Source organism: Lepidochelys olivacea (assembly GCF_965140295.1).
Source record: "Lepidochelys olivacea isolate rLepOli2 genome assembly, chromosome: 10".
In the NCBI taxonomy this organism is placed as follows: domain Eukaryota; kingdom Metazoa; phylum Chordata; order Testudines; family Cheloniidae; genus Lepidochelys; species Lepidochelys olivacea.
The window spans coordinates 12600001-12622723 of NC_140420.1; the positions used below are offsets into that span (position 1 = coordinate 12600001).

The following is a 22723-nucleotide window of genomic DNA, read 5'->3' on the forward strand; positions in this document are numbered from 1 at the left end:
ATCATTTCCACCTTTTCTGTTATTTTTTCAGAGTCATAAGTGCCGGGCACTTTACAGATAAATAAAAGACACCATCCCTGCCTGACACACACACGTTTCAAAACAAGGTGTAGCATTTTACTTTCAGGCATTAAGGCTGAGCATTTGAAAGCTGCCTCTGGGATTTGCAATTAAAGTTAATCAGGACTGGGTATCTGACTCTCCACGATGGCTCTGAAAAATCTCAGCCTCAAAGTCAGCCTAAATGTTTTAACAGCCCTCACTGTGCCTGTGTAGCCCTCACTGTGCATGTTTTAACAGCCCTCACTCCATTTACCACAGACATGCAGCCACCTCTAGGTGGAACACAGCAGCTGTTTAACAGTGAACAGCCACACCATAGATAGAATACTGTGTCCTATTAGAGTTCTTTGAGGGGGTCAGCAAACATGTGGACAAGGGGGATCCAGTGGACATAGTGTACTTAGATTTCCAGAAAGCCTTTGACAAGGTCCCTCACCAAAGGCTCTTACGTAAATTAAGTTGTCATGGGATAAGAGGGAAGATCCTTTCATGGACTGAGAACTGGTTAAAAGACAGGGAACAAAGGGTAGGAATAAATGGCAAGTTTTCAGAATGGAGAGGGCTAACTAGTGGTGTTCCCCAAGGGTCAGTCCTAGGACCAATCCTATTCAACCTATTCATAAATGATCTGGAGAAAGGGGTAAACAGTGAGGTGGCAAAGTTTGCAGATGATACTAAACTGCTTAAGATAGTTAAGACCAAAGCAGACGGTGAAGAACTTCAAAAAGATCTCACAAAACTAAGTGATTGGTCAACAAAATGGCAAATGAAATTTAATGTGGATAAATGTAAAGTAATGCACGTTGGGAAAAATAACCCCAATTATACAATATGACTGGGGCTAATTTAGCTACAACTAATCAGGAGAAAGATCTTGGAGTCATCGTGGATAGTTCTCTGAAGACGTCCATGCAGTGTTCAGCGGCAGTCAAAAAAGCAAATGGGATGGTAGGAATCATTAAAAAAGGGATAGAGAATAAGACGAGAATATCTTATTGCCCTTATATAAATTCATGGTATGCCCACATTTTGAATACTGCGTACAGATGTGGTCCCCTCATCTCAAAAAAGATTTACTGGAATTAGAAAAGGTTCTGAAAAGGGCAACTAAAATTATTAGGGGTTTGGAACGGGTCCCATATGAGGAGAGATTAAAGAGGCTAGGAATTTTCAGCTTGGAAAAGAGGAGACTAAGGGGGGATATGATAGAGGTCTATAAAATCATGAGTGGTGTGGAGAAAGTGAACAAGGAAAAGTTATTTACTTGTTCCCATAATACAAGAACTAGGGGCCACCAAATGAAATTAATGGGTAGCAGGTTTAACACAAACAAAAGGAAGTTCTTCTTCACTCAGCGCACAGTCAACCTGTGGAACTCCTTGCCTGAGGAGGTTGTGAAGGCTAGGACTATAACAGGGTTTAAAAGAGAACTGGATAAATTCATGGAGGTTAAGTCCATTAATGGTTATTAGCCAGGATGGGTAAGGAATGGTGTCCCTAATCTCTGTTTGTCAGAGGATGGAGATGGATGGCAGGAGAGAGATCACTAGATCATTATCTGTTAGGTTCACTCCTTCTGGGGCACCTGGCATTGGCCACTGTCAGTAGACAGGATACTGGGCTGGATGGACCTTTGGTCTGACCCAGTATGGCCGTTCTTATGTTCTTATGTTCTATTAAAATGGGAGGGGAATATAAATAAACAAGAAGCAATGTACTAATTACCCAAGTTGTGATGGGGCCAAAACTGAGGTTCATGTTGCCATGGTTGCGTTAATGGCTACAAGTGCTAAAGATCTGCTAGGTTTTATATGTCCTCCAACAGGCAGCACCATCCTGAAGCACCACGCACCATCACCCTGCACTGGAGCCTTAGTTCAGTCCACACTGAGAGGAAAGACTGCACACTTCCATCCAGACCACTTCCAGTCATGTCTGATTTTCTCTCGGCATTCTCCCAGCCAAGCACTGCCCAGACCTCACCCTGCTGAGATGATGGGAGGGATTTTTAAAGATCCTAGGCATCAAAATTCCACTTTGAAAAATTGTTCTAATGGGAGGGAAGAATGGGGAAGAAAGGAGATAGGTGGAAATATAGAAGGGATGAGACAGGAAGGAATGAAAAGAGAGGGAGGAATTGTAGAGGAAGACTGACTTCTTTAATAAGGCTTGTTTACTTCCCCCAAAGACAGAACTATGGGGTAAAAATAGCACCATTTAAAGGCGAACTAACAATAGTAATCATTGTCATTATAATCATAATCTCAAACTGTTAGCTCTTTATGTACAAATGAGCTTAATGGAAAATGCTTTCCATGCATCAAACCATTTTGCATTTACTTAGGGCAAATGTTCCTCTTTAATATCACTTGGTAGTTAGCGCCAATTTCTTCTTAAAAAAAAACAAGAAAAAACGGAGGCCCATTTGGGCCAAAATTTTCAAGTGACTAGTGATTTGGATGCCCAATGTGAGGCACCCTAAAGGGGTCCAATTTTCAGTAAGTTAAGGTGTCTCATATTGGGCACCCCAAACCACTCTTTACAGCTGCGTGTTATATACCATGATTGGTTACATATATAGAATTTAATACCAACTAGAAACCACCATAGCTTTGCCCCCAGGCAATGCATCAATTTTCAAACTGGCCCCACTAAGGACCTATAATTTCTAGTCAAGTGAAATTGCACTTGGTGCAGGACAAGTGACTTTATAGCATGTTTGCAGCGCCCAGGACCTGGGCCCAGCCTGGGGCTAGTTCAGTCCCCAGCACGAGTTAGAGCAGCCTCAACTGCCCAACCATGTAAGTCTTTAGAAGATGCATCTCTTTTAAAAGGGGGCAAATTTGTGGCACTTTGCTCTCAGAAGAGGAAGAGGAGACTCAGGAGAGCATATGACAAGCCTGCGGCTGAAGAAGCCAAGATACGAGTGCTCTCTACAAGCCCTTCGAACAAGGCGTGTCATTCCTTCCAATCCAAGCGGGCAAGATAGAAGGCAGGGTATCAGCAAGGTGGTAAAGCAGGGTCTGATCCTGCAGCCTGTATTCATCCCAATCAATGAGTGTAGGCGACTCCCATAGGAAAGCTAATAGGATCGCGTCTAGGCCAGGGGCATGTTTAGTTCTCATATCTCAGGACAGTCTTGGAAGAGGTTTCAGCATCGTCAATTCTGGCGCTACACGATTGTCAGGTACTGCATCAGGCTGTAAATAAATAAATATCCTCTTCTGCCTGGGGACACCTTTTAATCTTCCTGTTATATTTTATACACTGTCCCCGCATCTCAGCTGGGTTACACTGTATCTAATTTGAACGCCTGACATATGGGGTTGTATTAAACCAAGGTCTTCATTTTATATTAATCATCAAATATAAAAATACTGCTAGCTCAATCCTGCTTCTCAGGCGCCAGGCCAGAGCTGCTCTGGCTGCTTCCACCTCCCTATGCCAGCCTGAGTGCTGCACCATGGGGGGAGGCTCTCACTAGGAGAGGGCAGCTGTGTTTCCCATCTCCACCTTCCCTCTGGGTTTCTGCATCAATAGCCCAGACAGCAGAGGCTGCAGCAGACATTAGCAGAATCAATCACGCCCCCAATCCTCGCCAGCCCCACTCACTTAGCAGGCCGTGCTGGCCCCTTATGGCCCCTCTGGTGGAAGGACAGTTGCAGATTTGTGCCACCACTACCTTTCTCCAGGAGACTTTCTGCCCCCAAGAGCCCTATGTCAGGGTCTACACTGGGGGAAGCTGCCATAAGTGAATCTGGCTCTGTATCCAGAGTCTAGATCAAGGGTAGTCAATTATTTTTTGTCAAGATCCAAATCTCTTGGTCAAAGTATAGTCGAGGTCCAGACTCCAGAGAAAATAATAAATAAATAAATAAATAAATAATGATAACAAGTACATGAAAAGATTTTGGGGTCTGTTCAAAAGCATCTGGCAGTCTGGATTTGGCCTGCGGTCCACCTATTGACTACCCCTGGTCTAGATGTGAGACTAAGGTAGATACTCAAGTGTGAGCGTGATGGGAGAGATGACAGATTAGATAGATGAGATAGACTATTTCTCTATTGCCATATGTATCTTTCTGTCTATCTGACAGGCAGACCAATGTACATGTTTTATAGCTACGTTTCCAGGAGGCTCATTTTCAGCTGCTGTGTGCTGTCTTTCACACTGGTTTATTAATGTAGGCCTGCATGGGGTTATTAAAATCCATTCAAATCCAATGCAGGCATTCCAATGTTAATGTCAATGGCTGAGAGGCACAGAGGATGGGAGTGGGAGGGAAAGGTGCTTTGATGGCTAATTTCCAAACAGACTGGTTTAACAAATAACTAAAAAAAGCTCAGAGGAAGATTCAGGCCATGGGGAAGAGGCGAACTATGGATGGTGTCCTTCTGGGTCACAGTGCCATGCTGAAATCCCCGCAAATTCTCTGTCTCGTTGTGGGTCTCAGTGTGAGACCATGTGCTTCTCCTTCTCCAGGGGGAGCTGCAGTTTAATCCCATCAGCCAAACCATTCTGTCTGAATTTTACTTGTCAGCATTGACTCTTTGCCTTTCGTTTCAGAGACACTTTCGCAGCCAGGCTCAGGTTCTCTGCTGGTGAGTCTCCTGGAGTGGTTAGCTCTGGTATGATGGTTACACCCTTCTTGTCCAGATTTGACTCACAGGACCAGAATGTCAGGAGAGATTGGGTTACTGCACTGAGAAGTTTCCCATCGCAGACATTTAAGATGTCACACATCTCCTCCTCTTTTACTGGCGCCGGGAGGTAAACACCTTCTTGGGGGAAGGGACTGTGTCTACCTGTGTGTCTGAGCAGGGGCCTCTAGGGCCAGGTCATAATAATAAAGGCAGCCTGTGGAATTTGCTCCCCTGGGAGGTCAGTGAGTCCAATAGAGGTCAGTGAATCCAATAGAGTGGCTGCATTTGGAAAAAGATCTGGGTAATTTTAGGAGCTATGTGTAGTTACTGTTAGGCAGGCAAAGATAGAAGTAATCAGAGCTTCAGGCTGTAAACCAATTCCTTGTGAGTAGCAGGAAGGAATTATCCCCTTCTCTCATATACCTTATTTGCATATTTGGCTACATGCATCATGGGAGATTTCATGTTCCTATTTGGTACTGCCTGCTTGCTAGACACAGGGGAATCTGGGTCTGATCCGGACAGCACAGAAAGTCTGACTGCGGAATATGAGAGGTTTGCATCAGAATCTGACACCCTAACACTCGGTGAGGGTGGTTGGGGAGCAGCAAGTCCAGTTTCTGCTGTTCTCTACCTATGATGCCACAATGGCAGATATTTGCCCTAATACTTTACACATGGATGTCAGATCACAGACTCATTCAAGTTATAGAGGAGAAACCTGAATTCATCTCCCTTCCCACCCCTGGCAATGCAGGGTGATCCCCTTCACCACATCTTTGTCCAGGCTGGTTTTCAATGTCTCTAACAGTACAGTTTCCACTTTTTTTCAGAGATTAATCCCACACTCTATGCATACCCCATTTATATATATACAAATGGGGCATGCATGGGGCCTGCATGACTTAAATAATACTAATTTAGTATTTGTCATTTCATAGAATTTTAGGCCAAGGGGAACCTTATGACTAGGGTCCTATCAAATTCACGGTCCATTTTGGTCAATTTCACGGTCATAGGATTTAAAAAATAATAAATTTCATGATTTCAGCTATTTAAATCTGGAATTTCATGGTGGTGTCATTGTAGGGCTCCTGACGCAAAAAGAAGTTGTAGAGGGGGGTTGGGGGGGGTTGCAAGGTTATTGTAGGGGGGAGGTTGCGGTACTACTACCCTTACTTCTGCGCTGTTGCTGGCAGCGGCGCTGCCTTTGGAGCTGGGCCGCTGGAGAGCGGCGGCTGCTGGCCGGGAGCCCAGCTCTGAAGGCAGAGCCGCCGCCAGCAGCAGCTCAGAAGTAAGGATGGCCTGGGATGGTGTTGCCACCCTTACTTCTGCGCTGCTGCCTGCAGAGCTGGGTGGCTGGACGGAGGCGGCTGCTGACTGAGGGCCCAGCTCTGAAGGCAGCAGCGCAGAAGTAAAGATGGCAGGTACGGTATTGCCACCCTTTCTTCTGCGCTGCTGCTGGCGGGGCGCTGCCTTCGGAGCTGGGCGCCCGGCTAACAGCCGCCGCTCTCCGGCTGCCCAGCTCTGAAGTCAGCGCAGAAGTAAGGGTGGCATTACCGTGACCCTCCTAAAATAACCTTGTGACCCCCTCCCCGAGACTCCCTTTTGGATCAGGACTCCCAATTTGAGAAACGCTGGTCTCCCCCGTGAAATCCGCAACGTTTTTGATATGGGGACATCTGGACATCATCTCATTTCATACTACAGGCTACCAAGCTGCCATCAGAGGGCCATGGTTTTTAGCCAGCCCTTTTTAGTCCTCTAATAAAAATGAAGATAACAAGGCTGACGGCTCTCCAGGACACCTACGTGGTTCAGAACCTCCCTCAGCCAATCACATGCCTCCTTCCTTGCAGCCCGTTAGATAAAGAGGTTATATTCTGAGGGCACAGCACTAACTGGTGCTATAACCTTTCCTTTCCTAACGTCACTTAGCAGACGGAGTCACTGAGAGATCCTTCAGTTTAAATGAACGGCTTGCACTGGAAGGGCCACAGTCTAGGCTACTTGCAGGGTTTTCACTGCTGATGGCCTGGAAAAAGTGGGGGAAGAAGAGGTTGGCAGTGAGATTTCATGGATGTGCAGCCAGTACCCTATGCCAGCAAAATTACAAGGCTGACATCCTGGAGCTAGATAGGGCAAAGCTGTTCGTAACAAACAATTTAATTGATGAATGTAGCAAAATCCCCACAAGAAGGCTTCGACTTTTACTAATCCGTTCATTGCGTGAAATCATTTGGCAAATGGTTTATGCAAACATGTCAGCCTAGGGGTTACTCCTCAGCCTCCAGTACTCACTATCCAAAATTCACCGGCTTGTGCTGTGCAATAGTCACACACTATTCTCGCTGTTTTCTGATGGGATGGCTCCCAGGTGTCTGACTGCTCTCAGGGTAGCTGTGCTGATACTTGTGTTAATACTCACCTGTGCAAGAATTCGTGGCACTTTCCCTTCCTGCTGCCAAGAGCCCGTGAATACAAACTTGCTTGCACAAATGTTTGTGGGAAGTGGGAAGAGAGACTGCAAATTCTGCCAAAGCCAACAAGTGGCTTTCATCGGAAGGTATGGTCCCAGATGCTGGGTTGGCAGTATTTGGCCAGCTCTGCTTGCAGCAGTTGCTGCCGAGGCTGGGGCAGAAGGGAGGTGGAACAGACAGAGGGAGAGGAAGGTCATTCATCATAATTAACCATTCTGCAGTGAGCAAAATCCATCTCTTGTTGTGTCCAAAGAGGCCCATCCCAACCTGTTTGGCTTAATGATTCTCAAATGGCTCGTTTTCTCCTATTTTGTAGCAGGAATAAAGCCCTTATCCTCCTTTTGCCGCAAGTTCCATTTTACATCCTTGATAACTCAACATTAGACTTTATAACAGTCAATTGAGAAAGCCCTGCGGGAGTCTTTGATATAAATGCCTTCAAGATGTAGGGCTTATAAACTGAGATAACAAAACTGTCTTTTTCCTTCCTGTCCCAGGCCTGCTGTCTTAGCACTGATGTTTGTAATTCACTGCCTCGGTCTGGGTCTGTCTTCGTTTATACACAGATTGCTGTCTGTCTGTCTTGCCTAGCCAGTAGCCATGTGTTTGTAACCGGGGGTAAATTTTCAAAAGCACCTAATGGGATTTAAGTGCTAAAGTCCCACTGACTTTCAATTAAACAGAGCCTAAGTGGCTAAGTCACTTTTGAAAATGGGACTTAGGTGCTTTTGAAAATGTTGCCCCTGGATAAGGAATTTTCCTATCTTTTCCTGCCTACCCTCCCTGACTGTTACCTCTTTGTTCCATCTGGCCTCTGCCTCTGTCCGTGTATTTCCAGGACTTCGTTTGTCTGTCCCTAGGACTGCTGACTGTATAACCATCTGTCAGGGTTTGTCTACACTACAGCGGCACAGCTGCTGGGCTGCAGCTATGGACCTGTAGCGCTAGTCTAGACCCTTGCTCCGGCAACGGAAAGGCTTTCTTCGTCCCTGTAGTAAATCCACTCCCTCAAGAGGCGGTAGCTATGCTGGTGTCTATAATGGGGCCTAGTCAGCTTAACTACGTCTCTGAGGGACGTGCATTTGTCACAGCCCTGAGCAACGTAACTAAGTTGACCTATTTCAGAGTAGCAGCCGTGTTAGTCTGTATTCGCAAAAAGAAAAGGAGGACTTGTGGCACCTTAGAGACTAACCAATTTATTAGAGCATAAGCTTTCGTGAGCTACAGCTCACTTCCTCAGATGCATCTGAGGAAGTGAGCTGTAGCTCACGAAAGCTTATGCTCTAATAAATTGGTTAGTCTCTAAGGTGCCACAAGTCCTCCTTTTCTTTTTAAGTTGACCTATGTTTTAGGTGTAAAGCAGGCCTGTCTCCAGGGCTGTCGATGCAACTACCTTTCACCAGTGCTACATTTATTGCAAAGAATAAAAAAGTGGAGTTTGGTAAAATAAGGTAGTTGCCGTAAACCTGGCTCGGCTGGAAATGGAGGCTCTAAGCAAAGCTTATTCCCAAAGTTGTTATTCTTTTCGGTCTCAACAACCCATTTAAGTAATGTTTAAACTCATTTTTTAATTCCATCCTTGCTCTAATTCGCCTGTCTTCCCAAGAAATAATGCAAAAAAATATTTTTCTCCAGCTGTGCATTTTCCGATACAAATTTGTTTCCATTAAATTGTTCCCTTTTGTCCTCTTAAAAAGCATATTTTAAATAACAGTGTGCAAAAAATTACACCCTGCAAAAAAAGAGTACTTCACTCTGCGCCTTTATACAACAGTTATCTCTCTCAATGGATGGATGAAAACCTTTTAAATGGTCTTGAGGTGGAGACAAGAAATACAAATATTTCTAAAGCCAGATATTTCAACAGCCAACACATGGCAAAGACTAATCTTAGAAAACTAAATTATAGAGGTGGTGTGAACCTAATGTTCTCTTTCTAATTTGTAAAAATACACCGTTTTGTGCAAGTTGGGGTGAAGGCAGATAACTACACTTCGGTTTTGGAAAAGTCATTTTTCCGTAATCCCTAAATTCAATGAAAGAATGTAAATCCAATCTTAAAAAAAACCCACCCCACTTTCTCCCCAAAAACCACATTCTAGATAGAAGGGTCATAATTCATGAGTCAAGATGTATCCCCCGCTACTGCACAGCAGAGCTGTTTGAATAGTGTGTGTGTGAGAGAGGGGAGGAAAATGAAGGAGTATTTCAAACATTCACTTTGATCTGTCCATTTTCTAGCTGCTTCGTACTCAGCGAATACACGTACTTGACCACAAACTAAGGTATGTATTGTAGGGCATGTGCAGCTACCTATTAACCAACTGGAATGACCAGTTTGGAAGCTTGCAGGCTGGCCACCTTCCTGTATAATGCTTATGCTGCTGCGTCTTCACTTGTGATTTCCGTTAAGTGCAGTTGAATACCAAAGAGAATTGCAAATAACAAAGGCAAAATTTGCCGAATGAGTTTCTCGACTCTATTTCAACTAGTTGCATCTCATAGGAAGGCGGGGGAGTCTGCAGTCCTGCAGTGTTTCCCTAAACTCACCAAAGACAATAATTCTGAGATCTCCACCACTCTTTTGTTAACTATAGGGAGGGCTGACTTTGTAAAAGTGGCCACTGTACCTGGCCTTCAATTGAAGATTGGCTCAGAGTTTGAATTTTGAACACTGTCAAACTTGTGGGGATTGAGGGCTGAGGTTCGGGCCATCTCTGATACCCTGTGGATGTGGTTCCCTTGGCGAACGCACACAGATGCAGCGACGATGAGGGTGGGTTAGAGGGTAGCATACAGCATGCTTTTGAAAGTGCTTTGTTTAATTCTCCTTGAGATTCCACACTGGGCTGGCCCACTAGATGCCACCCAGTTTTCAGCCAATGTAGCCAAGTACATGGGTTACAGTGCTATTCTCACCATGACACTTTCCACTCCTAGCAGGCCCAAGAAGAGTGCACAGCTAATCATCTCACCCTTTCATTGCTTCCCTGTGGATGTGAGCATGATCCATAGTTAGATAGCACACAGAAAAGAGGCCTTCTGGGAACAATCCCAGGCTCTAAGGGTTTTCAGAAAGGAATGGGAGAGAAACATATCCGGGTTGCTGCCTGCATCTGTGCCAGGTTGCAAACTGGCCCAAGGTTTCTCTTTTGAAATCTAAAGCTATAAAATCACCCTCATACATCATTTCCACGCTCTGTTTCCATGTACCTGACCTCTACCAAGAATGGATTTGATCTTTCTGGTTTGTTATATCTGCATGATCCCCTTACACTGCTTTTCCTTATTCCCCAGCTGTCCCACATCTGCCTGTTCATTGCAGTTCACTCCTTTCTCCTTTGGTGTGATTGAAAAAGTCTCCTCTTACCTTTGTGCCTGTGTCTCACTGCTGGTTTCTGACATCAGAGAACTGCGGCTCAGTGGATTTTTCCCGATTGATGTCATGAATGTTGCCTAATCATCATGTGCATATGTTGACCGGCACAGGGGACTCAACATTAGGGATCCTTGAGGATGGGTCACCAAGCCCAATATTTGAACTGGAGGAAAAAAAATATGAGAGGGAGATACATCAGGGACATACAGGAGTGCCAATGAAAGCAATGGATCAGTCACCGCAGAGAGATCAGAGCTATCAAACAGTGGATCAGACACAATGGCAAAGACATCTGACATGAAACAATATAAGACAGAGGGGACATCAATTAGCAACAAGATCAGCTGTTGGACCCAGTCAATTTAACAGGAAAGCAAGCCAGCCCATAGAGGAGGAAGAAATCGAAAGAGACCTTTGGAGCTAAAAGGAGACCTAGAACAGACATAAAAACAGGAAATATTTCAGAAAGAAAAACAAATTCTGTGCAGGATTTAGGGAAACAGGGCAGTGAATTAAACATCAGAGCAACGGATAGACCTGATGCAGATCAACAGAGAGATCAACAGACATAGAACAAATATCAGAGAGATGGACAACCTGAGACAGGCAGCGAGAGACAGACAGATCTGGGACAAGTACTGGGCCATATCCAGTGATGTCAGAAGCATGCTAGCTACAAGCATGTTTAAATACAGTTGTTGCTCACAGAGTTCTGGCACAGTTCCTCTGACCGGTCTGGATGGTGATTTTTTCTGTGAATTCCGCCTGCCAAACCATGCCATTGACCAGATAGTCTGCAGTATGATTTTATTGTATACAGCCATAAAATCCACATCCATACTTGTCAGAGAAATTGGGCTAGAACCCCATTAGAAACAACTGTGTTTTAAACATGGTTTCAACTAGCACATTCCTGATCCCATTGTGGACAGGGCTTTAGAGAGATAACATACCTCCCCTCCTCCCGAAAGAGAAAAGACAAAAGAAAGGCATCTGTGAGATGGATGGACCTGTGACAGAGATCAGGGTCATGGGACAGAGGCTGGAAGACACTAGAGACTTGTGAAAGACTAAGGGCTAACATTACAGAGCAGGAGCAGGCCAGTGACATATACCAGGCAAACTGCAAGTCATCCGAACAATGGAGAACACAGCTGGATAATCAATCAGAAAGACAAGGTTGAGAGGTATCAGGAAAAGCAACAGATACTTGGAGGTCAGTTATGAAGTCTAATATTGAAACTGGAAATAGAAGGACAATAACTCAAAAGCAACGACTGCTTTTTAACAGTGGAACCAATATTGGAGAGGCGAGGCAGGTATTGGAATGCAGGAGCAGTGTTTGGAGTGTAGCAAATGTCAGTGCGGAAAATCATAGACGAGATGAGAACGACTCTGGAATAATGAATCTAGTATCTGAGAGACAGATACACCTTATGTGGAAAAAAAGCTGAACAAGAGAAACTTTAAACAGTGGCTCCCTTTTGGAAATAGCCCATAAAAATGAGATGGGGGAATTCCGGGTTAATTACCTCTCAGGGATTCCATACCAAGTTTGCTAAGGAGAGAGGGACAAAGATTTGCAGGCCTTGCACATTCCACCAGGATCTGAAAGTAAAGCTGGGTATTTTCCAGCTCGTGCTTCATCATAAGTAACCTTGACTCAAGAGAGGCCTAATCTACGTGTAATTAAGGTGTGATGAAAGTGCATACCTCTATATACTTCAAAATCTAGATTCTGCAAGTGGAATTCAGTAAATAATTCTGTTGAAGAAGTGTAAGCCAGAATAGGATTTATTTCCAGCTCACTCTCCCACAACGGGATGGGCGCAACAGAGACGATAGGAGTTCAAGGTAGTACAATTTATTACTGGTACTAACCTAAGCAGAATACACTCAGGGAGCAGATCTGTTGAGCACAAAGTCATTGGTATGGTCACTATACGGAACTTAACTGAATTTTACAAAGACATCGCATAGTCTTTTAAGAATGGTTAGATCTTAGCAACTGGAGCTGAATGAACAATTCATAATGAATATCTATGTCAGTTTTTCAATCTTTTTCAATCCACGGGATGTTCACACAGCAGTTCATTGGAAATATTTTTTATTTGAAATTCATGCCCTGTTCATTAGTTACATAACCCAGGTGGTACTGTTTCTGTTCCCCAGTCAGATGATTTATGAAATGGAATGGCACAGCACTGTGAATTTCAAATCTGGCAATCAACTATCCAATTTGAAATTTGCTTTTGGCGAGTCACATTTGTTTTTCCGGCATAGCAGTGCTATTGGACCATGTGTGGAAGGCAAACATGAGGAGGCCATAAGTGAGACTGAAATTAAATTCATTTTCAAATTTGAATGAACATCCACAGATCATTGCCCACCTCCTCCCCCACGCCATGATTTGCTTAGCCCTGTCACTGACATGGCAAAAATGGGCAGTGAAACAAGGGGCTTGGCATCATAACAATGGATTAAACTAAAATGACAGGCATTTTAACTGTGCGAGCCATGCCTTCTTCCCAAGACTCACCCAGAGAGGGGCTCTTGCTGGGGTGATGCTGGAGGTCTGGTTGGGCATGGCCCCTTCTGGCCTTAAACACTTCATAGCTCTGTGGGATCATCTAGGTCCAAGTTCACCCCAGAGGCTACCACATATAGCACCTGCTGCAGGGCCGCTGCGGTAACTCCACCCACCCTCACTGGGACATGAGGCACCAGGCTGGCCCAGGGAAATGTGGTTTACCTCTCACTGCACCAGCTTCAGGGATCTGCCCCACCGTCCAGGAATACAGCAATGTCAGATTCAACCAATGGTGTCCTGCCTTGGGCATTGGTGTATGCCAGATTCTTCAGAGGAAGGTGAACTCCCACCCCTTATCTAATGCACCTGACCCCTTGCACAATGCTGTACCCTGGGCAGCGAGGACTTCCTGCCTGACTGCTGACAGAGACCAGAACAATGGGTTGTAGAATGGAATGAGATACAAGGCATAAGGCAGAAATAAGAAAGCCAGAGGGTGAGGGAAGCACCAGGGCAATACATCAGGCAGTTGAGGCAGAGCACATAGGAGATCGATGGGACAGACATTAGAGTAAGCGAGCTGGCAGCAAAGAGACAGGATCCTTTCCATTCCTCTCTCTATCTGGACAGTTGTAAAGAATGTTTTTTTCATTTAATAACACCTTCTTGTTTTTAAATGATCCACCAAGCTCCTGGAGTTCCCCCGGCATTAGCGATGTATTTGTGAAGGGAAATGCTGGTGCTGAAGATTGACTCCTAGCAGGATTTTATGAAAGCCTCTTCAGGCTCCTAGTGATTTGCAGCTGCGGAAAACAAACACAGACTGATACAAACACAGAGAGAGGCAGAAAGAGCGGTTCTCTCTCTCTCTCTCTCTCTCTCTCTCTCTCTTTCTCTCTCTCTCTCTCTCACACATACCCACACCCACACACACCCCAACCAATTCATCAGACCAAGTGAACTCGAAGGGCTCGTCAAACTCTGCAGGGATTCAATTCTTTTAAAAAAGTCTTTAGATGAATAATACTCCGTGATACTGAGAGAACCAGACTAATGTTGTGACTCTCCAGTTTTAGCCTGGGGAGGATGGGAGCCGTTGCCCTTAGTATGTTAGTGGGAGAGGGCTGAGGGAGAGAAGGCCGACCTAATTGTTCTCGCTCTTTCAAGGTGACCTGAAAAAAGGAAAAAAGATAGGCGTGTCCTTTTTTATTCCTGCCTGTGTGATGTATAAAGAAGGCCCAAAGGGTTTCTTTTTCCTTCTTCTCTACAGGGTTTCCCCCCTGCTTGTTTTCTTCTATTAGAAAGTCAGCCCTTCTCTGCCTTGGAAACTCTCAGGCTGTTTAGCTACTAGCATTTTTGATAATATCTCCCACTGCTGCATCACCAGCAATGCAGCTCCACCACTGGGAGCTGACTCGGCAGCTGCAAAGCCAGTGGCTGGTGCACACTAGTGCTTTCAGCGCGGAGCTGTGTGGTGATTGTGCAATGGTGGGAGACTTTCAGGAAAACCCTAGTGTGAACACGAGCGATGGAAGCTGGATAATTAGTGAAATGATACCCTCGTGAGAGTGGAGGGAGAGCTCAGCTGCTGAGAGGCTGCTGAAAACAATCTGTTGCTTGTTTTTGTTAAAATCTATTTCTCTTCAATGCCTAATTAACAACGGAAATGATGTCTTTGGGAAAGATTGAACACTCCAAAGCTTTTCAGCGAGGTCTGAGAGCTCCCAATATGCGTGCTCTCAGACATCCAGAAAGACCAGGGAAGACCATCCTTGACATTTCTGAGGTGAAAAACTGCAGACAAGAACCTAACTTCCCAATCCTCCATCCCATTCCTAAATGTTCACACGCACACACACACTAGGGTGACCAGATGTCCTGATTTTATAGCCCTGATATTTGGAGCTTTGTCTTGTATAGGCACTTATTACCCTCCACCCCCGTCCCGATTTGCTGTCTGGTCACCCTAATGCACACACATACTCTCCCCTTCCAAGCCTTCTTTAGCCATTAGAAAGAAGCCAAAAAGGGCATGCACCCAATTTTTCAAAACCTCTTAGCAGGTCCCTATGGCTGCCCTGAATGCCGTTAGCGGACTGGTCTGGAATGAGCCCAGACTTCAGTCCCAAGAAGGGCTCACCCTGTCTTCTTTTCTACCTTGTTTATCTCTGGAGGGGCCGGGACAGTGTAAATGGATGGAAGTGCAAGCCTCATTCTGGAACACTTCAGTTCAGCAGCAGGAAGAGCCACTTCAATCATCAATTGCCTCTCAGTGTGTATGAATTATACATGCCCCAAAGGCTCGCTACGCTGCCACCATCTCTCTCTCTTTTTAGCCTTACTGGGAGGAGAACTGAGCCCCTAGTTCCTTCCTGGACGCCTGCCTCTCTCAGCTGCTGCCCTAGGCCTCCTCCAAAGAACGCAGGAATTGCTTACATGCTGGCTGGCTATTGCGCACGCAGTGAGCCACGAGGCCGACTCCAAACCATTTAAAAGCACAGCAGGAATTTTAATTATGCCCATGCAGTGGGCCCTGATCATTAATTATACCATTGAGGTGTAGTAACTGGCTTGCGGGTGATAAGAGCCCTGTGACATCCTCCCTCTTGGTCAGGAATAGTTTGTGCTCAAGGGGTTAAGACCAGGGCCTGAGAAATTAGAAAATTAAAACTAAGCATCATCATTCAGGAGTCAAAGGGCAAAATCAGCATTTAGATTCTCAGAGGATGGGCACTAAAGACAACAGATACACAGGTAGATATTCAGCTCTAGCTCTGGGCAGAAACCACCCTGTGGATACAAGGCAACCCGAGGCCCCTGTGATGACGTTTCTATTATACATATCTCCTCCAGCAGTTTCAGGCCTGAAGTATCTGTCTAATGTTTGTGTAATGCTGAGCAGCTCCACTACCCCATGCAGTTAGATTAGCTATCATTATGTCTTGCACTGGAATTACCAAGTTGCAAAGTAATAGATTGGTACTTATAAGGCACAGCTGGACAGCTTTGGATTAAGTAAAAAATTGGGATTTCTTGTTCTTAACTGCCTTGAGCTGTCCTGAGCGTGACATATGAACAGCAGATTGTGAAACGGAGCCCTGTCCCTAAATCAGTAGAACATCCCCTTCCCCATCTTCTCACCTCCCGACCCACAATTGCTTCACATCTATTACCGTCACTGAACCCCTTCTGGAGTGTAACCAGATGACTCCCAAAACAACTAACCACAGTTTCAGCCCTGCTGATTGACACTAGTCATTAACTTGGCCTAAGATAACTAGCTCACTTTCTGAGGGAAGCAATCACTACCAAAAAAAAGCAACCTCCAGAAACACTTGGAAAACAGAAAGCTCATAGAATCATAGCGTATCAGGGTTGGAAGGGACCTCAGCAGGTCATCTAGTCCAATCCCCTGCTCAAAGCAGGACCAACCCCCATCTAAATCATCCTAGCCTTTAAAAAGCATATTTAATTGAGCCTTGCTTATGTCAGGCCGAACGAGCCAGACCCATTGCAGCTTCTGTTATTCGGCATCTATCAAAGTGCAATTGTGAGTCAGAGGAGAATATTCCACATGGCTGAAAGATCAATGGGTTTTGGCTTTTTCCACCTTGACATAAGCAAGGGTCCATTACATACAAGCTCTCCTTTTGAAAATATTGCAGCGATTTTGATTTTCTTTCTGAAGTGATTCTTTTCCTTGCAAGGCTGCTCTAGGTTGTTATTTGTTTATTTCTGACACTTCTTAAATGGCTGTTCTGCCAATCTGCTCGACTGTGGGTCTGCTGTCAGTTACACTGATACAGAGCTGGAGAAATTCCAGCTAAATCTACAGGGACACCAGCCGTGAGACTAAGAGCAGAATCTGGCCCAGCATCCTGAAGAATATTTAGGACCAAATCCTGCCCCTGTTGAAGTCAAGGAGAGTTTTTGCTTGATTTCAGTAGGACCAATGCTTAGTGCTTAGACCGCTTGACCCATGAGCCTGTGCAGATCCCCATCAATGGTGTGTTGTATAGGCACAAATTGGAGGGCTGGGGCCTTAATTACAACTTGGCTGGGGAGTGGCAGGTGTTTTGAGCCAGCCTCTGTCTTTATAGGATTGTGTATTTTCCAGTACTGATTTCCATCACATGCCTGACTTGAAACTGTAATAATGAACAATTGCTTTCTCCCTTTCCTTCTGATCTCAGTCGTGGAGTCAGGGTCTGCTGGCACCAAACTCAAATGCACAACGGAAATCACTGCACAGTGACATGTCTGTGTAGCTTCGCTGTCCATTTGTTTGCCTTTTCAAAGAGCTGCTGTGTTAAGCAAACATCTTTGCCTGGATCCTATCTAGAGGAGTTTGTCTGGTACAGCGTGGTTCCTGTTGGGGTGGGGGAGAGTGACTGAGTGTGTGTGTGAGATGGTGGCGGGTATGTACCATAATTCTGGGGTCTGTGTGTGTGTGTGTAAGTGTGTCAAATAGTCAGCGCTGGGAGAATACCTCAACCTTTTCTTGAATATTTGCTTGAATTCCAGCAGGGTGGGTCCATATGGTGGCTGTCATGCTGACTTACGAGAGATTGGGAGGGGACTTCCAAAGCTAACAGCACCAACTGCTACGATTTGAACTAAAGAGTCAGAGTTAAGGCTATCACAGACTCAGATTTCTGCAGACTGGACGCAGATGGGCACCTGTAACACACTCACCCATGGCTTACATTCACCGTTGTGTTAGCTTTCAACAAATAATTGAACATTCCTGCCAGTGAACTCATTTGCTCGAGTAAAAGAACAAATCTGAAGCGAATAATTTCAGACCATGAAATCTGAATTGCCAACATGAGGATTTGAACTTGATGAGCCTAAGGACTGAGCTCACCCATTCAGGGAACAGAAACCTTCCACTCAAAACTAACCAACACAGCTCAGATTTTGAATATCAACGACACACAACGAGCTGCTCATGAGGATGCTGCACAGCAAGATTAAACAGTGAAAATTATTCAGCAAATAATAGTTGATAAAAATATATTTTTGAGACCATCATAAACTGCTCCTGGACAATTCCCAAACGGGAAAGAAGCTAAATCAATCCATCTGTCTATTTATCTATCTATGCTAGAAGTTATTCACTGACAGTAATATTTTCAAAAGCACCTCAGGGCCAGATTTTTAAAGGTATGTGGGCACCCAAATATGCAGATAGGTGCCCAGCAGGATTTTCAGAAGTGCCTAGGCCCATGGAAGTTAGGCACTTACGTGCTTCTGAAAATCCCACTAGCCATCTAGCTGCACCTCTAGGTATCTAAATACCTTTGAAAATCTGGCTCTTAGAGCTTAAGTCTCATTCAAAAGCGACAGTGCCTAAGTGCCTAAGTCATTTTAAAAATAGGACTTTGCTTCCTAAGTCACTTTCAGAACTTTTACCTTTACCTCCAGTGACCACTCACCATCTTTCAAGAGCATCCTAGGGCACGGCAGGACAATGTCAGAACTGTTTCCAATTCTCCCCAGTATGTTAGAGAACTTTGGCCAGGTTCTCCAATACTTTACAATGAACTGGCACAAGAGAGACGGAACAGAATTTAAAATATCTGTCAGACAAGAGGCAGAGATATAGAATTTTTTTATCTCCCCTCTCCTCCCTCACACACACTCACAGTTGTGGTCTGAGCATCTGACTGAGAGATGGGAACTCCTGACACCTGACTGTCTCATCTGATCTACAGCATTCTCATCTGACACAAAGTTGCATCTAATCCTCTCCAAAAGAGAGTAAATTATACCAAGATAGTTGCTACTTCATAATCCCAAGGGAGAAAGGGAAGAAATAATGCAGTGCACAGGTCTTGCCTGTTTTTCAAGTGTGCTCTTGGAAAAGTGGGTGTGGCCTTTCATTAAGGAGGATTGGTCAGGGCTACGCCTCTTACTAAGTATGACCCTTTCCAGTACTGCCAACTCCAAGCATTCAAAAATCCTGGGTCAGGCCCACCCTAACTATGATATATAAAAAATAATAAATGTGGGGTTCTTTTTATTTGTTGTCTAGCTTTTGAGCCATTGGGGCCATGTTTTCGTGCTTTTCTCTGCAGTCATGAGGGCTAGAGACTTACTTTTTTTAAATGAAAGCTGAGATTCTCACATAGTCACATGACTCCAGGAACAGAGGAAAAACACCAATTAATACAACACTTGTGCTAAACATCACAAGAGTTGGCAGTACTGCCTTCCAAGAGCAGTATAAAAAGGGGAACAAGTTAAAGTGGCTCAGTGCAGTGTTTCTCGACCAGGGGTGTGTGTACTCATAGGGGTACGCAGAGGTCTTCCAGGGGATACTCAACTCATTTAGATTGTTTTTCAACCTGAGGGTTGCAGTCACAGGGTAGGTTTAGGAGGGATCGCAAGTGCAGGGCTGGCACTGGGGGAGATAAGCAGGGCAATTATCCAGGGCCCCATGCTAGGGGCGTGCTGCGAAGCTAAGTTACATGCTTCAGCCCTGGCTAGCAGGACTTCGGTTTCAGCCCTGCTGCCTGGGGCTCGGACTTCAGACAAGGTTCACAAGGGATAAACAGGCTCAACTATCACCCTGAAATATAAGTACAACAGTTATATTCCAGTCGATTTATTTTATAATTATGTGGTAAAAATGGGAAATTAAGCAATTTTTCAGTAACACTATAGTGTGCTGTGACTCTTCTGTGTTTTTATGTCTGATTTTGTAAGCAAGTAGTTTTTAAGTGAGGTGAAACTTGGGGTATGCAAGACAAATCAGACTCCTGAAAGGCGTACAGTAGTCTGGAAAGGTTGAGAACCACTGGCTCAGGGCACTTTGACACCCCACAGGGGAGGTGGTGTGGGCCAGGGGCACTGGACTGCCACTCAGAAGATGTGAATTCAATTCTTGCCTCTGCCATTGCTTTGCTACATGATCTTGGGCCAGCTGCTTCCCTCCTCGAACCTCAGTTTATCCCCATTTTACAGATGCGGATAATGCTACTGCCCTCCTTTATAAAGTGCTTTGAGATTTATGGCTGAAATGAGCTAGGTACTATTATTCACACAACCTAGAGCAGGTGTAGTCAATTATTTTTTGTCACCGTCCAAATTTTTTGGTCAAGGTATAGTCAAGGTTCAGACCCAGAGAAAATAATAAAAAAAATTAATAACAATAATGATAGTCCATTCAAAAGCATCTGGCTGTCTGGATTTGGCCCATGGTCCGCCAGTTGGCTACCCCGGCCTAGAGATTGGGACGGGCACCTTTAATACATCAAAATAAGACAGGCATAAATAAAGAAGTCATACTGTCTGAGTCACATGATCTAGAATGGTGTCTGGAAGATAACTAGGCAACTCTGCTTACCAGGACCAGGGGTGAAATCTTAGCCCTATTGAAGCCAATGGGAGTTTTGTAACTGACATTGGTGGGGGCCAAATGTTTGCCACCAGGACACTTTGAATTTTCAGTACCCCTGCTAGATCAAGAACATGGTAACCTCTCAGAGCCAAGGGAGCAGAGCTGGAAGTGCAAAGTTTCTACAGGGTCTGCTGCCAGGCAGAATTGCCCCCTTGTAGCCTGGTCATGGCCCAGGCCTATAATGGCAAGGACTTCATGGGAAACCCTAAGCTGCAATGCTGAAAAATCCCAAAAGACATGCAAAAGGTGTAAGCCTGGTTAGAGAACAGCCTGCTTTTGTGCACAGAAGAGCAAATGATATTCCAAATGGTGTGGAGAACTTCCAAGAAAGGCTTTGCCACATTAGGGGCACTGAGGACAAAGAAACTCCAGCTGCAGCTCAGATCAACAGAGAGCAACCCGAAATTGTAAAGGTGCAGGAAAAACTGGGCACTATGGAAAACAGAGTGAGAAGATCGAATCTGAGGCTAGTAGGTCTGCCTGAGAGGGGAAGGAAGAGGAGATAGGTGTTTACCTTTTATAAATAGCTTTTTTAAAGGAAATCTTTGCCATAGAGGCCTCTGAGCTTGTATTTGAAAGAGAAAGAGCACACCACAGCCTTTTGCTAAAACTACCTGATGACAAACCACCAAGAGAGGTGGTAACAAAATGTGTGAAATTCCAAAATAAAGAGGCAGGTTTTCAAATTAACCACAATAACAGACACTAATTTACAATGGGGTGGGGGTGGGGAGGGAGAAAATCATATTCTTTCCTGCTGTCTGTGGTGCCATTTAGGCCCTAAGGGCTTGTCAATACTACCCGCCAGATCGGCGGGCAGCGATTGATCCAGCAGGGGTCGATTTATCACATCTAGTGTAGACACAATAAATCGACCCCCGAGTGCTCTCCCGTCGACTCTGATACTCCACCAGAGCGAGAGGCGCAGGTGGAGTCGACAGGGGAGCATCAGCCATCGACTCACCGCAGTGAAGACACCGCGGTGAGTAGATCTAAGTATGTCAACTTCAGCTACGTTATTCAGCTGATGGATGCAGTTTATTCCTGTAAAATGATAACTGAAAGACAAAGGATCTTCCTTTGCTTTATGTTCTCCTACAAGACTCTCACAACTCTGCTTCTCTGGCACAATGGAACTCTCCACAATAAGGGTAAAGTTTGTCTGTGCAGGAGACAGAACCTTCTCAGGGGTTGGTATAGGATACTGGAATGAACTCCCCCAGTAGCTAAGGATCATCACAAATTTCAACACCTTCCACCCCAAGTGCAAACCTCATTTCTTTGTCCTTGCTATAAATACATAGCAACATGTACATTTAAAACAAACAACCCCCTCCCTCTCCAAAACCAAAACAAAGCAAAACAAAACCTAAACCCCTACCTAAACAAGATACACCACTGTACAAATTTCTTCCACTTGAGAGGGGATGAGAGAACAAATATGTGACAGTTGTGTAATCACATTCCTTAATGCACTACTGGAAGACACTCAGATGCTATGGTGTTGAGCACAATGTAAGAACCTAGATAAAATGGAATCAAATTCTATTTAGGGATCTTTTGACATTCTTCAGAAGCTGCTGTGGTTTCCTGGATCTTCTGGAAAATCAAGATGAAGCTAATTCATCCATGGTAAATCCAGTAGATCTCCACTACAGAGAGAACCCAGAGGACAGGAACAGAGGTGAACTCTACGGATGGGATTTTCAAAAATGCTCACTATTAGCTTCATTCTGCTCCCATTGAATTCAATTTTTAATAGGAGCAGAGGAAGGCCAATGCTGAATGCTTCTGAAAAATCTCACCCTAAAATCTTGGTCTTATATTTTCTGTATATTCCAGGTCAAGAGGGAGGTGTTTTTTTAAAAGAAAATATGGCTGTGTCACAGAAAAGCTATTGGACGAGAATGTGCTGTGATTTTATAATTCTGCTATTCTTGTATATTGAGATACGTTAATGCGTGGGGAAGACAAATTTGTTCCCCTTCCTTTATCATCTATGCAAAATTTGCATTGGATCAGTAACTAACATCTGAAATAGGGCTGCTGGTATGAAAATGTTGGGTTCTGTTCCAAGTTACTATTATAATGTCCCTAGTAGCGAGTGAAAGGAACAGGCTAGTTGGCCAGCTGCAAAATATTTGTATTGTTTAAGAGTGGGCAATATCTCTGATAGGCTGGGCTGGTAGCACTGCCTATAATTAAGGTTGCCTTACAGCTCA

General features: G+C 44.7%; 1 protein-coding gene across 7 annotated transcripts in view; it reads right to left on the reverse strand.

Annotated features, from left to right (window-relative positions):
- Positions 1-22723, reverse strand: part of ELFN1 (extracellular leucine rich repeat and fibronectin type III domain containing 1) — a 175706-nt gene that overhangs the window by 62760 nt on the left and 90223 nt on the right. For all 7 annotated transcript variants that reach the window (XR_014713353.1, XM_084641540.1, XM_084641539.1 and 4 more), the window contains one exon: positions 10558-10729. The gene's annotated coding sequence lies outside the window, so the exon portion shown is untranslated. The remainder of the gene's footprint in view (positions 1-10557; positions 10730-22723) is intronic.